Source organism: Musca autumnalis, unplaced genomic scaffold (assembly GCF_047663935.1).
Source record: "Musca autumnalis isolate F117 unplaced genomic scaffold, ASM4766393v1 scaffold_4, whole genome shotgun sequence".
NCBI classification, from domain to species: Eukaryota; Metazoa; Arthropoda; class Insecta; order Diptera; family Muscidae; genus Musca; species Musca autumnalis.
Window position 1 is genome coordinate 141,188,991 of NW_027411977.1, and position 17,745 is coordinate 141,206,735.

Here is a 17,745-nt window from a genome sequence, read left to right on the forward strand (position 1 = left end):
TTGTTTTTGCATTTTCACTATTAGTTTATTGTGATACATCCCGTCATTCATAGATATCTTTTATGATAACTCAACTTTCAAAGGTGAAATATTTTGGCAACGTTTGCCAACACTAGTTTTTGATCTTTCTTATAGCCGGGACTCTGATTTATCAAAATGTATCATAACTTTTGATATAAGGTTGCGCCATTCCGAAAAATCACGTTTTTTCTGAAGTAAAATTGGAATAATTTATGTAAAACAATTAAAAAATAAACAAAAAAATATCTTGGTAACGATTACCAACACAAATTTTTGATCTGTCTTAAAGCCGGGGCTCTTATTTATCAGACTAAATCAAAACTTTTGATAAATGTTGGCGCCATTCGGAAAAATCACTGTTTTTTCTAAAGTAAAATTTAAATAATTTATGTAAAACAATTTTAAAAAAATTAAAAAAATATTTTGGCAACGTTTGCCAACACTAATTTTTGATCTGTCTTATAGCCGGGGCTCTTATTTATCAGACTAAATCAGAACTTTTGATAAATGTTTGCGCCATTCGGAAAAATCACTGGTTTTTTCTAAAGTAAAATTTAAATAATTTATGTAAAACAATTTAAAAAAAAAATTAAAAAAATATTTTGGCAACGTTTGCCAACACTCATTTTTGATCTGTCTTATAGCCGGGGCTCTTATATATCAGAATGTATCATAACTTTTGATATAAGTTTGCGCCATTCCGAAAAATCACGGTTTTTTCTCATATAAAAGTGGAATAATTTAGAAATAATAATAGAAATAAAAAATGGAATGGATATATAACTATATAAATCTGAACCGATTTGAACCAAAATTGACACACTGTTTTCTGGTCTCGTCTGGATGCATGTACCAATTTTTAGCTTGATCGGATATATATTGCGCTTTTAGTGCATTATTTACCTCATATCCGATGCTAATATATATGGGAGCTATATCCAAATCTGGACCGATTTTCATTATTTTCTATAAAAATAGTCCTTGGACCAAAAATATGATTTGTGCAAAATATTATATCAATCGGATTATAAATGAGGTTTTTAGGAGTTTTAATCAACTTTTAACATACATTACTCCTATGTGCGGCGAATAGAAAATCTTTTTTCTTTCTATTCACAATTTGTTTAATTTTGCAAACAATTTTGGCAAATTGCTTTCTTTCTTTATTCTAAATCGTGCTGTCGGTATAAACAAATGATATTTTAAATACAAACATCTTAAAAATAAGACGTCTGTCAACAGAGAAATCTTAAGAAGAAAAAAAAAACAAATCATTTGAGATGAAAAATCATTTGTAATCATAGTTTTCGTGTTGGTATCTAAAATAAAAACATTGTCAGAAAATTCATGACAGACGTGACATGAAGAATACTCAATGTGACGTCATTGTGTTGAACAGTGTCTTGTAGATTATTTCTGAGATGTTTTGTTAAACATTTAATATTTATACAAATCTTTTTACAAATCATATCACTTGGAGTATTAAGTTGTCATTTAAGTTGTCATTTTTCATACATTATAATCAATTTTTAATATTGAATTGAAAAGGACATATCGCTCATTTACTCAAAGAGTGACACATCTCGAAAAATCAAGTTTCGAGAAAAACTCGTTTTAAGTGTGCGATTGAAATTTGACTTCCCAACTTAAAAAGATTATTTCTCTAAAACTAAAATAACTACTTGGATCATATTTTGCAACCAGATAGCCAAATATCAGCGCTACATTTCTGTGTATGATCAAGCATGATTTTACGTGTTTTAGTGCTTCATAAAATCAAAAAACTTTTGTGTTGACTTATGCGAAACTCGTAGTAAATGAGCTATAACTCGTCGAGTTTTAGAGATATCAGCATGAAAATTTGACACAAGACAAAGTAAAAGTCGTAGAAAAATTACTTACTCAGAAAACGCATTTTTTGAGTTATGACACTCTTTGAGTAAATGAGCGATACGTCAAATAAATCGAGATAGTGCACTAATCATCATTGCATACATAGTCTAAACCAAGTTAAAGTATTGTACCTTAAATGGGCTTATGAAGATGTATTTCTTAACATTATGGTATTTTTAATGCAATCCAATGGATTTCACATGAGATTTCATTTGACGTATACACAAAGGAATTGACAGTTAAAAATTCACTCGATTTCGTAAATGTAAATGTACTATTAAGATATGAATTGATTTTTTCGATAGTTCACGAGACAGAAATTACTCAGTGAATTCATAGAAAAACGATGTGATGCTGCGCCACTTGTGCTAGTGGTTAAACGGCATCCATGAGTGCATACTCTTAATTTTATAACGAATTAAAATAAATAAACAAGTAAGCAAAGGCAATAGTGAGGAACGGAGCCGACTATGAGATACCCTACACCACTACTGCCGTACATAAGCTTTTCACGGATCAACATATCTTTTAAGGAGATACCAAACGATTCAAGGCTAATTGAACTAAAGTAGTTACAGTCACGCTATCGAAAAAAATGTCATAAATGGACCACTGTGCTACTGAAGACAAAAACAAATAACAAACAGAAAATTGCCCGAGAGATTTTTAAATAAATCGAGGTCAAACATCACATTTTTAGGGCTTTTTTAGGTTTTCACAATCTTGCTTGAAAACGGAAAGTCCTATCGAAATGTAGCTACAGAAAATGTTGTAGCTGTGAAAATTCTCTTCAAGATGGACCTGTATTATTTGTTCGTAGGTTTTACCATTATTGAGTTATAGGTGTTCCCGATTTTGCTTGAAAATCGTATAGCTGTGAAAGTTCTCTACAAGACAGTCTTTTATATTTTTTCCTATGTTGTACCATTTTTGAGATATATAAGTTTAATTTTCGGCATTGCAGCAATGACATTGTTTTATAAGCACGCGATGGAGTTACTGCAATGTCCCGATTTGAACTTCTATATCTCAAAAATTTTAAAACCTAGGAACAAATCATAGAGCTCATTCTTGTAGAGAATTTTCACAGTTATAACATTAGTCCCATTTCGATACGACTCCGTTATCAAACAAAAACCTAAAACCTAAAAAACTCTACAAATGTGAACTATGACCGCAGTTTAATTTAAAATCCCTCAGGCGTTTTGTTTTTGTTTTTTCTCTTCTATAACCATTTCAGAATTCAGTTGTAAACACCTTTCATTTAAAGTTAGTTCAAGAGCACCGTGCTTTTTCCATTATCGAGATAAGTATAGATAATACAATTCTAATGTTATAACAAAGGCTTCTAACAATTTTAGTTCCAGAAGTGTATGAAGCAGTGGTCCATAATATTGGGATATTAATCTTGGATGTCATTCTTTTTTATATTTAGAGCATCTCGGTCACCATAGGATTTTTTTAGAGCTTTGGGGTTATTATGTCAGGAGATATGGACATGTCCACGAAAGAAATACATCCTGGTAATTAAGATAGAACTTCCATTGATGAAAATTAAGCGTAAATGTTGAACTTTTGTTAGAGAGATACCTGAAGTAATTGTCCGATATAGTCCATCTTTAATATTACGTTGTGCAAAGGTTGATACAATGTCAGTCACTCCTCACGGTGAGCCTTAACTAATTTTAAATGGAAGGTGCTTACACCTGGGAAGTTTTTGCAGATTCTGAAACTACGATGCTCATAGATGAGAAATATCAAGAAACAAAAAAAATCGCCGGAGGGATTTTCAAATAAATCGCGTTTTAAGTTCACATTTTTGGGGGTTCTTTAGGTTTTCACGATTTTGCTTGGAAACCGCGAGTTCTTACGAAATGGGCCTGAAGAAAATGTTGTAGCTGTGAAAATTCTCCACAAGATTGACCTTTATGATATTTTCGTAGGTTTTATCGTTTTTGAGATATAGAAGTTCAAAGTGAGACAATGTACTGACTGTATCGCGTCCTTATAAAACAATGTCATTACTGCAATTTCCCAAATTAAACTTATATATCTTGAAAATGGTACAGCCTAGGAAAAAACAAATCATCCAATCTTGCGGTTTCCAAGCAAAATCTTGAAGACTTAAGATAAAAACCTAAAAATTTGAACTTAACCTTCATATCTCACCTTAAAACCTTAAAGTCACTCTTGTAGAGAATTTTCACAGCTACAACATTTTCTTTAGACTCATTTTGATACAACTTGCGGTTTCCAAGCAAAATCGTGAAAACCTAAAAAAACTCTAAAATTGTGAATTTTGATCGCGATTTATTTAAAAATCCCTCCGGCGATTTGTTCTGTTTTTTGTATTTTTCTTATCTATGAACATTGCTGTTTCAGAACCCGCGAAATCTTCCCATGTGTAAGCGGTTTTCATCAAAAGTTAGTTAAGGCGCACTGAGCATGATATTGTTTTAAAAGGAGGCGATACAGTCAGCGCATTGTCTCAATTTGAACTTCTATATCTCAAAAACGGTAAAACCTACGAAAATATCATAAAGTTCAATCTTGTAAAGAATTTTTACAGCTACAACATAGAACTCGCGGTTTCCAAGCAAAATCGTGTTTCTTGATATTTCTCATCTTTGAGCATTGTAGTTTCAGAATCTGTAAAAACTTCCCAGGTGTAAGCACCTTCCATTTAAATTTGGTTAAGGCACACCGTGTCCTTTCAATAGTTATCGTGCTCACCAGCCATTTTAGTTGTTCACCGGTGGATGTGTTTATGTCCAGACATGGATTTACCAACGAAAATATTATATCGTTGTAACCAGGACCACAAGGTGTCCATTTTGTATAAACAGAACTTAAACTACACTCAAGCGAGTGGTTAGCTGAAGACGATATAATATCGCTCATTTACTCAAAGTGTGGCATAAATCAAAAAATGGGTTTTCTGAGTTAGCAATTTCTATTTTTTCTACGACTTCTACTTTATCTTGTGTCAAATTTTCATGCTGATATCTCTAAAACTCCACGAGTTACAGCTCATTTACTACGAGTTGCCAATAATTCAACACAGAAGTTTTTCGAGGTTATGAAGCACTAATACATTTCAAATCATGATTGATCTTGCACAGAAATTTAGCACTGATATCTAGCTAGCTGTCTGCAAAATATGGTCCAAGTAGCACTTTTAGTTTTTGTGTAATAATCTTTTTAAGTTGGGAAGTCAAATTTGAATCGCCAACTTAAAACGCGTTTTTCTCGAAACTTGATTTTTTTAAATGTGTCACTCTTTGAGTAAATGAGCGATATGTACATACCTTTTTGGAACTTGATGCACATTTGAAAGAAATGTTACGATGTGCAGACATTTTAGTTTTGTAGCTTTTGGACTAAGATTTTGGGGCTTCCCGGTTTTTATCATTCCCGGGAAACGGGAATCACAAAATCGCCATTCCCGGGAATCCGGTATTTCCCGGAAAATTTTTAAATACGTATCAATGTTTCCGTAATTTTTTCCATCTTCCCATTTGTTAGAGACAGAGCAAACTTTACAGAGATTTCAATTTCGAAAAATGGTCACGTTTTGACACATTTTCGTCTTATCGAGTAAAAACGAAAAAATTATGGAAAAATTCATTGATTGGATTACGAATTTGCGCTTCAGCCACCATGCTGTCTAGCCATTTCCTTTATTCGAAGCTAAGTTAATCGCTCGATGGAAATAGATCTGGCTCAAACGATGAAGTTATTGATCAGAAATTCCTATTTTATGGACCTCGAAAACCTGATGTTTTGAAAAATATGTTCTTATGCTTAAGTGCTTATAGCCACTCGCAAGTTTAAAAAAATCGAAACGCATTTTTTCGATCATTTTAAAGTATCGCTACAACGTATTTTACGTTGAAAAAAAAATCCAGTCGATCGGTCAAAAATTAGCTGAGATATGAGCGTTGGAGGGAAACATTTATTGTGATTTGTATGGAGCATTGAAACTAAAAACGTGTTTTTCTCGAAATGACATTTTTAAAACCGATACCCACTGTAGGTCGAATGTTTTTGTAGGATTGCACTGTGCAACACGAAAATTATTAACCATATTCTGACACCGCAGCGTAATAGAAGACCAAAAAAATAGAAGAAAAATAGAAGTGTTTCGCCGTTTTTCCCTATCTCATCAACTTTCGCGGTTGTAGGCCTCCAAAGGTTTGAGGCTTTGATGTAATAAGGGGTCATTTTTCAAGACTATATCTTCCAAACCGCTAGGAATTTTGAATTTATCTTAGAGGCAAAGTTGTAAATCTTGTCTTAAGGAACAAAAATTGTGAACACATATAATCCATCAAACTTCATCTGCAAGGTCAAAAACCCCAAGGTCAAATTTCCTTTAAAAAATTTTCTCGGGTTTTGGTCTGCAGCTATCAAACCGATCAAATTTGAAGCAAACAACCAACTACAAAAATGTACCACAGATCCCAATAAACATCTTTCTAGAACATACGAACTCTGTATAGATGGTTCTTAAAGGTCAAAATAACAAAGCACATGGGATTTTTATCTAGTTTTCTCGGGTTCTGGTCCACAGATACTAAACCGTTCAATATTCAAGAAAACAACCAATAATGTAGCAAAGGCATCAATGAACATCTTTCTGGAACATGCGAAATGCCTATGAACGGTTCTTAAAGTTGAAAATAGCAAAAAACTTTTGAAATATTCATTTTTACACTTTTTTCTCCGATTCTGGTCCAAAGATACCCAACCGCCCAAAAATTAAGGATACCGTCAACTACAAAAATGTACCTAACATTTCAATAAACAACTTTCTAGAACATATGAAGATTCTAGGAATGATTCTCAAGGCTGAAATTCACGAACAATTAAATTATTTTTAACATTCCCCCTGCTCAGGTTTGGGAATAACAAACTGTTAAAAACTCAAGTAAATTTGAAAGGTTTGGTATTTACGGACCTGAACAGGAAAGAATGATCTAAAATAATCGAATTTTGAGCTTGAAGAATCGTTCCTAGAATCTTCATATGTTCTAGAAAGTTGTTTATTGAAATCTTAGGTACATTTTTGTAGTTGACGGTATCCTTAATTTTTGGGATTATTAGGTACTTAGTGATCCCACAAAAATATATGCTGACTGGTTTATTCGAGGGTGGGCACCGCAAACTAATTTAGTAAAAACAATGTTTGGTAGGAGTACATTTGTCAGAAAACAAATTACAAAAGCAAGATTCCGAAGTTAGGTCAAGGTGTGAACTTTCAGATGAAAAATATGTCCTAAAAAGTTTTGTAAATTCCGTGTAAAAATCATGGAAGATGCCTCTTTTGGTGCTCAATAAGTTGTCATAATACCTTAAGAATTTAAAATAAAAAATATTCTTTCGTACTTTTATGAAGCACGGCGAAAATGTGTCGTTATATTCGAAGTTTTTGGTTCGGCTTTAATAACTTTTTCCCTAAAAAAAACTTTTGTGGACTAATGTTATATCCAAATCTTTTGCCATTCCGATTCTGAATAATATAGTCGAATTCTGATTCTATAGTATAAAAGAGACGGTCATATAATTCCTCATCATAGGATCTTAGGTTATTACATAGTTTATTCATTCAATATCAGTTGTGTTAAATGTAAATATATACATATTTCCCGATTTCCCGGGAAATATGATTTTGTATTCCGGGAAAATACCGTAGCCAAAAATCGAGAATTCCGGGTGCGCGATTTCCTTACCCAAAACCATTTATTGGACCCTTATCTCAGGATTTGCTATTACAACAACAACAGACGGCGGCGAGGACAACCTGCTTAAAAAGTTCGATCCATGGCATGTTCTTCTTATACTGCACTTTTTTACGAAATGTTTGTGTGGTAGACTTGAACAACATATTCTATATTCGAAACTGTATTGCATACTCTAACTCATTTTTTGAGATACCGACAAAAATCTGTAAAATTTAAATGCTTATAATAAGTTTGGTAATTAACGACATTTTACGATAAATTAGCGACCAAACACAGGTAGTCATAAAGTTCTACCGATAGCAAGAGTGCTGTAGACTTTTATTTGAAATTTTCATTCATAATTTTGGGTTTTAAATTGACCAGATTTTTGTCTGTAACACAAAAAATTTGTGAGAGAATCACACTACTGATAAATGTATCTTGCTTAGAGAGTTATCTTGTGCACTACTTTAAAATTTTAAACTTTTGTGGGGTATGTACCCCAAGGGGTGGAAGGATATGGCCCATTTTGGCAAGAGTTATCGTGCGCACCAGCTAGCCAGACAGAGGGACAGTGCCAAATCGACTCCAATAGTCATCGTCGTAGATGTCAAACTTAAGAAAAGGAATTATTTCACATCTAAAGCTCATATGTATGTACTCGTACCCAGCAAAATGTTCGATGCCAAAGATGCCATTCAATCATGGGTGCAAGTGATCTGGCATGTCATCTTTTTAGCATCTTCATCGATGAATTTTATATGAGCGTGGGCCCCAAAAGATGCTATTCATTTTTGGATCCAAAGCATGTCATTTACACCAATGCTTTGACATGTCATTTTCACCAATGCTTCGGCATGTCATTTTCACCAACCCTTTGCAATGGCATTATCATTACGATGAGAGTTTTAACAACGTTGGTTGTGATTTCGACTCTCCGACAACATCTAGCCTATTATAAATAATTAATCTTATATATTTAGAAAAATTTGTATAAATAAAAACACAAAATTAATCTCTATTGGATCGATGGAATGAGTTCAAATGCTGATGAAAAGATCGGATCTTTCACGACTTCCTTTTCATTGGTTCAAAAGCTAATGAAAAGATCGGATCTTTCAAGACTTCCTTTTCATCGGTTCAAATGCTAATGAAAAGATCGGATCTTTCAAGACTTCGTTTGAACCAATGCAAAAGATGCCATGAAATCACGTCATCGCATGGAACCCCTTCCTTCAAATTTTGCTGGGTATATATGCCCAGCAAAATGTTCGATGCCAAAGATGACATTCAATCATGGGTGCAAGTGATCTAGCATGTCATCTTTTTAGCATCTTCATCGATGAATTTTATATGAGCGTGGACCCCAAAAGATGACGTTCTTTTCTGGATCCTAGGCATGCCATTTTAACCAATGCGTTGACATGTCATTTCCACCAATGCTTTGGCATGTCATTTCCACCAATGATTTGACATGTCATTTTCACCAATGCTTTGACACGTCATTTTCACCCATGCTTTGACATGTCATTTTAACCAATGCTTTGGCATGTCATTTTCACCAACCCCTTGGCATGAAATTTTCATGTATTGTTTGGAAAATGGAAATGCTGTATTGAAATATGGTTTTCATGAAAAACAAAACTCTTTATTAATTAAAACGAATTCATGAAATAACTACAATTAATTTATCAGTTTAGCTTTTCAAAAGTTTACATCCAAAATTGCAATGTAATCACCACCGCTGCAACGCAAAAGATTACTTCCTCCGTTCTCCGCAACTGATATTCTTTCATCTTACAAAAGGTATTTTTCAATTATCTTCCCATCACCAGTTCAGATTTCAACATGGACTCCAAATGCACTCCTTTAATTATTTTTATTTCGTAAATTACTTTTATTTTATAATTTTGTTATTTTATAACATTTTGGTAATTTATACTCTTTTGTTTAGTGACGGAAATATGTAGGGATCTACAACCCGGCTGGCTTAGGGATTTCTAAGAACAAAATGTAACGAACGGGGAGGAGAGACTTTTTATGGAAAATACCATTTATGCTTAATTAATTAATTTTTAATTATTTCTTTCCAAAAGTAGTTTCTTCTTTATTTTCGGATTCTTGTTCCTTTTCGTTTCGGACTTTTTTTTCATATTCCAAGAAGCGAGATTTGATTGATTTCATTCTATGTCAGATTTAGAACAGACAAGGGAACTTTTAAAATAGCAATGTGTGCAGTCCGATTCTATTTTTAGCTCGATTGTTGGGACTTCATATAATACCAATTGTTTAGAAGTTTTAGTTGTTTGATATGCAGGAAATGTAAGACAACATCACGACGACATTTCTAACAACTTTGGTCTGTTCCAGAAACTGCAAGAATCTACTTAGTTTTACTACGATAACAATTTTTCCTTTATGTTATTGGTTCAAATCCTAATGAAAAGATCGGATCTTTCACGACTTCCTTTGAACCAATGCAAAAGATGACATGAAATCACGTCATCGCAAAGAACCCCTTCCGTCAAATTTTGCTGGGTATGTACCTGGCCGTCCCGCTAGTTTAACACTTTCTTCAATTTAATGAAATTTACAAGGATTAATGGTGATTCTCTTATTAGATTTTATTAACCCTGCTTCTACTACAAACACGTAAGGATGTATCAGTCAGCTGTGCTGACGGAGATATACCCTCAGCTGTACATAAAATATATTGATTTCGTAACACCAAATCATTGACATATACTAAACATTTTAGTAACCAAACTTCTTTATAAAGGACTTGAAATATTAAATTACGTCAAACTAAACTTCACTTTTTTCGGAATTTTGTGTGGGAGGTACCCGAAGGAGTGGGCAATAATACCATGTGCAAATTCAGCACCAATCAGAAACTACCTGCGAGAATTATCTTGCGGATTTGCCATTATGGTTGCTGCCGTCAACCTTTCTTGGAGCTAATATCTCAGGAAGTACGCAAGAAAAAAATGTACCGTCGTAAAAGAAGCCGTAAGGAAAACATACTGAAAAAAATGCCAGAAGTATCCGTGAGGAGCTCTTAAACTTCATTTTAACCGGATGTACCCGAAGACGTGGACCGACATAGTAGTAGTTCTAACCCGATTTATATCTGGAATGAATGATACGATGTGCAAAGTTTAGACCAAATTGATTGCAACCTTCCAGAGTTATCATTCACACCATTTTACAGAAAAATTTTGAATTTTTGTGGGGGAGGTATCCGAAGGATTGGACCGATATGGCCCATCTTCGAACTTAAACTAAAAAAATATTACGATACCCAAAATTTGGTTTGAACCGGTTGATCCGTTCGAGAGTTTCGTGCGCACCAGCTACTTAGACAGACGGACGGACATGGCTAAATCAACTCCAAATTGTCTGAAACAAATTTCGTCCAAACGTATAAAAAGTTTCTTGTTGAGCAACAAGAAACAAGGGAACTGGTGAAGATCTGTGGCGAGATCTGAAACTATAGTCTTCCCTGTCTTACCCCTTGGTAAACATCGCCAATTTTTCCCACTAATAAATTAATGTTGTTTTAATAAAATATTAAAACAACGACTATGGGATTAAGCCTGACTATTTTGAAAAACAAAACAAAAATAATAAAAATAATATTCTTAGAAATAAATAAAATTTAAAAAACATTAATTTAACTTAACGGTTTAACGTTTGTCCTAAATTCCTCAGCAACCACTGGACCTATTTGGATGGTGTTTTTATTATTAAAATATATCTATGCGTTCAAATGTTACAAAATTTTGATCAGTAAATAAACAATTCTAAAACGTTGGGCGCTGTTCAAATGAACCCAAATGTCAATAGGTATAAATCTAATTTTCAAACAAATATTTTCTAATGACCATACAGTCCACCAACAACTTTGTATTTTACAATTAGAAGAATAAGTAATTTTTGGCCACTTTGGCCATCAGATATTGAAAAAAATTTCAAGTAGATTAACACACAATTTTATCACATCACTGTGCAAATTAATAAAAATAAAAAACACAACTAATATTGATAATTTATTAATCAAACCGTGAATATCGTGAAGTTTTATAAGATGTTCACAACACAGTTTTGAATGGCAAAACCAAATAAACAGCCATTTAACACTTGTATTTCATTCAATATGATTTTTTTATTCAAATATATAAATAAAACTTGTTTTAAATAAAAAAATGATTTCTCAAAAATTGAATTAACATAAATCGCACCTACTTTTTTCTTTTTGAACAAATTTAAATATTTTCTTTGTTATTATTTGGCAATGCAAATTTTGTAGACGACAAATAACAAATTACTATTTGTTTTATTTTCTTAATTTGCCACCGATTTGTTGTTTGTGCTATTAAAAATTACCCGCGCGAACCGAACCGTTGGCTTTCGAGTCCAAATACAAACTGTTAGCCACTACACTATTGTTCGAGCAAACAAACATTCGACGATGAATGAGAATGCTCGCTACCAAGTATTTAGTATTGGCGTGTTTGTGAGCAAGCCATAGATAACTAACTAGCCTTTAAAATCTAAAACAGTTTGTTGAATTCAAGAAGAGAGTGTTGAAATTTGATTGAATCAGACACGCACACACTCTGTGTGAGCCTATAAATGAGTAGTGAACAAAGGAAAAACTACCTGCTCTATGGTGCAAGCAATCCGCCTTCTAAAAAATCCGATAATGGAAATAGAATTTCCCAAATTATTGTTACGGGATTTTAACTTAAGGCTAGTAAACGAAATTTTCTCCTGATCGTAAACATCAGCGATAGACAATACAGTACAATTGTAGATGTCCATTGATATTAGCTCAAATTTAAAAATATCGATTAAAATTTGAATGAGGAAAATTGTTATCGAACCAAAGGTTATACAAAGATCTTCAATATGGCAAAAAAAAGAAAAGATTAGTCGGCGCCAAAAGTTGGCACAGCTACAAGTCATATACCGGCGACATAAATCAATTTTGATCCGGCTGAACTAGGTGTGGATGCTTTAGCACCGGAGCTGTACCAGCGTTTTCTTAGATGTCTCCCTCCATTGATATTAGCTGAAATTTAAAAATATCGATTAAGATTGATGAAGGTTATACAAAGATCTTCAAGTGGAAAAAAGAAGAAAAGGTTAGTCGGCGCCAAAAGTTGGCACAGCTAAAAGCCATAGAGACTACGACAGGTACTATGTGCCTGCATGCTGCAATGGCTCCGATGTAGGATCGGAAAAATAATGGATTTCATGAGTCGAAAGAGTGTCATGGTCGCGATACAGGAAACCAAGCTCATGCTAAGGAAGAATCGCACCAAAAGTGGAGGTATGGGATTAGCTTTCCTATTGCACCAGTGTGATCAGGTACTGCCAAGTTTTTAACGTATACATCCCGTCGATAGTTATCAGTTGTGATAGTTGCACTCCATGTTATAGGCCCAACATTAACCGGCTTTTGGAAGGTCATAACCATCTGGTTATGACGTTACCCGGTAACCTGTCGCTTCTCTTCGATTTCATCACTCCGAACGCGACACTTTCATCAATCCTGCGAAAGCTAATTGGCTAATAGAGTTCACTAATCACCGCTTTAGAGACCTGATGTTCGGATAGCAGTCATATACCTGCTGGTCGAAATGAGGAAATGAACGTGATGAGCTTCGTCGGGCTTACAGGTTGGTCGGCGAGCATAAGCGAAACAAATGGTTAAATAGTCTGAAGAGTTGCAACAGTGGAGCCGATATTTACGTTTGACGACGTTACGATGACTGAACACTAGGGTTATGACTTTTTGACATTTTTCCTCAAAAATGATTTCCTGTAGCAGGGATGAATGAACTTTTGCCTATTAATCACTATGCTATCGTTTATTCCAATGAAATATAAAAAATGTTCACGCACAAATCGATTTTAAAAAAATAATTTTTTGAAAAAATATAGGAAATATGTTCAGTGAACACAGTTTGTCGAGCACCCCGAGTGTGGCAGGGCGATGTGAAGAGTACAACCTCGCTTCAGAACTATTCCTGCCCAGGATAAACCACCACAGCTCACAATGGATGATGTTGTGAATGTCAACAGGAACGTTAAATCATCCAAAGCGTTGGGCCCTGATGGAATCTCCAAGGTAATGCTGAAACAGCAGGATGAGCCGGAAGTGGAGTATATTACTAAAGTTCTCCAAATGTAGTTAGCCATTCTCATTATTCCCGAAGTCTAATGAATGGACAGGGTTGATGCCGGCAAGGTTTAATCGTAAAGCCCGATTTCGCTTTTGTCGGCTGTAGCAAAGACCCTAGAGAATGACCCGACCATCAGCATGGATTCTGTAAACAGCCAGCATAGCACGACAACAGCGCTGCACACCATCTTCACACAAATTTGTCGAGGACTCATCCAGAATATGCCGTGAGATAGAAATGTAATGGTGCCGCTTGACTTATCAAAAGCCTTTAATACTGTCAGACACTCCACGCTGTTTGAGAACATTGAGCGGACAACCCTTCGGCCAAGTCTGAAACGTTGAATAATCAGTTATATGTATGTGTGGACGCCAGTCGTACGTGGAATTCAGGACCAAAAAGTTCAAAAACGTAGAGTGAAATAGGGAGTTCCCACGATTATCACCCCATATAGAGGAACTCCCTCTGCCGGAGCTGTTCAACCTCTCCTGTATTCCACCCAAAGATCGATAGAACCGTGCAAAACATCTACCCAGCATGCGGCGTGAGCCCGCATAACACACGGCAACTTCCCATCAAAGCAGCCACATTCCTGAAACTGGAGATAGATCCAGAGCGAGATTGACCAGAAGAACGTTAACACAAAGATACAATAATTAACACTGTTACAAAAACCAAAATCCTTTTTTCTAAAAATTATTTATTTAGAGGGTTTTTGAATTTTGAGGCCTTTGGAGGGCGTACATATGATCTTGATGAGAAAATTATAGATTTGAATAAAAACTCATTTCAGAAGTGGATCTTATTTTTGGGAGTCGTCAGTTGGACCACTACGTCAGGAAGCATGGACTTGCGCACGAAAAACATAATATTGCTGTAAACAGGACCACAACGAGTAACTTCGGTATAAATTTCCAACGGATCTTGCAACAGATCATGAACTGCACGTCAACAAATATTTTGAACTTTTGTGGGGGAGCACGCAGAGAAAAAATATTGTTGGAACAATCATATTCTAGGAGCAAAATAGTGTATTTTAAAATTCTTAAAATATGTATTGTTGGCGCAACAATAGATTTTGTGTCATCATGTTTCCCAATAAAAAATATATGTTTGAAACAACAATATATATTTTCAGATTTTTAAAATACACTATTTTGCTCTTAGAATATGATTGTTCCAACAATATCTCTTCTCTGTGTGAGGAAGGTATACTAAATTTAGACAAAATATTACGAAGAGGCACATTTTGCCCTATGAAAGTGTATATACCCTCGTTAGCATAAATGATGAGGATATAAAAAGCTTAAATCTGAGGGTATAAAAAGCTTAAATCTACCCATAGATGGTCGCTATACCAAAACGGGGACCTATACTGTCTGATTTTTTTGCAAAGGACGTTTTGTACCTTTTATAATGGTTCGAAAACTAAATACAAAAGTTAAACCATTTCGGTTTGACGATGACCTTCAAAATACAGAAGATTGGGAGGCCGTTCTATAGAGTACAGTTTTGTAACCCCAACGAAGACTAAATGAAAAATTTCAGACATTTCGAGTGGATTTTGAGGTCATAATCCTATTTAATATTTTACACCCCCATCAAAGACTAAACACCAAATTTCATCCATTTCGCTCTGATAATAACGCTGAAACCTTCGAAATGCCGAAAATCGGAAGGGCCGTTCTATAAGGGCTACATAAAGACTAGACTGGGTATAGCCCCTACAAATTTTTGGTTAAATGTTTTAGCCCCAAACGAAGACTAAATACTAATAACCGCATTTCGTTACGACATGAGTTATTTTTTGAGTTATGTCACTCTTTGAGTAAATGAGCGATATGATCTCTTTGTATATTCATTTACTGCTTAATCCGATTCTGGGTCTATCTCCAGTTCTAGAAATGTGGCTGCTTTGTTGGCCGGTGCCGCATGCTGGGCAGATGTTTGGCACGGTGTCATTAATCCCTAGCGTAGTTGAGCCAAAACTAATCTGGTTTGTCGTAACAGCTGACACTCCTCAGTTGCGATAGATGGGGGACGTTCACCGAGGACCGCATTCACACGATAATTGTTTGTGACATCTGCTATAGGTTTGTTGATCCATGAGTTATCTCTTGTAACGTTGCACCTCTCTTTCTAGATCATAAATATCCTGACATGACTGGGTGGGAGGTCCTATTTACCATATGGTGATTAGGATGATTGTCACGGTAACACCCGAGCAAGTACTGTAACGAAAGCATGACATTGTGTTGCTGTACTGGAAGAATCTCTGTCTTCTTATGTAGATAATGCACTGAAGACATGAGGAGGCACTCAAATGCGGTGCTCAGGGCGGTATTCTGGCAGGTTTGAATATTTTTCCATCGCGTTACTTATAATTACTGGCGCCGTATAGCTTATCACAGATCAACCTTTTCTTTAACTGCGCCGGCTAGGAACTTAAGAATCTTGTTCTAACATCTCAGCTTGTCGCAGATAACTGTGGCATACGGCGACGACGTGTACTTGATGTCGAATGTCACATCTCGAATTTTGGTGTAGTTAGTGATAGAAATTCTGCTAACATCGACCATGACAGTCAACTCAGTGATCACCACTGTAGTCCATGTGAGGAATACAGTGGCCGTAGATTTTGTGGACATTCACATATTCTTCGCGTGGAAAAGGGTGGTGTGATCAGTCAAATAGGAGTTCAGCCGTTTACAAATAACGTCAGGGAAGGTACCTGACGCCTGGGGGTGGAATGCAGGAGTGGAAGAGGTTGAACAGTTCCGGAGATATCACCCCACGAAAAAAGCGAAATCATTACCTGGGGTCAGTAACGGGACCACCCTACCCACTTTCCAGACGTCAGGAACGACGTAGGTGGCTAGCGACATGTTGAGAAATTTGGTGAGATACTCGACTTCCGTCACATCCAAGCTGTTTCAGCATTACCATAGAGATTCCATCAGGGCCCAACGCTTTGGATGATTTAGCGTTCCTGATGACATTCGTAACATCATCGCTTCATCCTCGGCAGTAAGAGTTCTGAAGCGACGTAGAACTTTTCTTTTCGCCCAGGGTGCTCGACAAACTGTCGATTGAAATAACTTGCGCACTTCTTCGGCTCAGTCAACGTTACGTCGTGACTGAGGTCCTATTTTAGCTTTCCATTTGCCAGGTGACGCCATTCGTCAGACCAGGTGACACGATGGTTATGTCCGGCGTTAGGGTACCAACTGTATTAGAACGGAGCCTCATGTGATACCTGGCCGCCTCAAAGAGTATTAAAGCCCTAATCATGGTAGAGGAGGGCCACATCATGATTGTCCTCAGTTCCACTCATTACTCTTAATTTCTGTGGATGATATTAAGTTAAAAACGACACAACAACAAAAAACAGAAACCCCTGATACAACCTATGTACTAACCTCTGCTATGACAACGGAGGTTAGCTACGCTGACCTGAGCCGGGAGAGCCGCCATCCGTGTGCCTGGGAAGACTTCACTCTGACAAACGATTATATGGATATCACAATTATCCCATATCAAACGTCAAAGGAAATACTTCCTCTGTAGTCCAGCCTATCCTGTCAAGGCAAGACGCTTTAGTAGAAGGGATTGCGGAGGAGGAAACGACACCCCTACGTCCACAACAGCCAACAGAAGTGGGGCCAGGCAACGCAAAGACAAGTACAACTACAAAAGAGCTATATACTACTACACCAGATTCATCGACAGGAACTCCACTGAGATAACTCTGGCGGGATTTCGTGAAATCGGACTGAAGATTCGATTTGTAAGACGGTTTGAGCGCAAAGGTGTGTGGAGCTGCTCGAATCATTTGCCGACATGTTTGATGCCTGTGGTAGTGTCGGGCGGCCCGATGCCTTCGGCCCGAAGACAACGAAACGGTCGGAACCCACAAG

General features: G+C 35.9%; 1 protein-coding gene across 3 annotated transcripts in view; it reads right to left on the reverse strand.

Moving 5' to 3' along the window:
• Nucleotides 1–12,285, reverse strand: part of Mipp1 (Multiple inositol polyphosphate phosphatase 1) — a 99,060-nt gene extending 86,775 nt beyond the window's left edge. Inside the window, exon 1 of one of the 3 annotated variants that reach the window (XM_073983160.1) lies at nucleotides 11,883–12,285. The gene's annotated coding sequence lies outside the window, so the exon portion shown is untranslated. Of the gene's footprint in view, nucleotides 1–11,878 lie in introns of all 3 variants that reach the window. The other 2 variants (XM_073983161.1, XM_073983163.1) reach the window with 2 other exon arrangements.
• Between the last annotated feature and the right edge of the window lie 5,460 nt (nucleotides 12,286–17,745).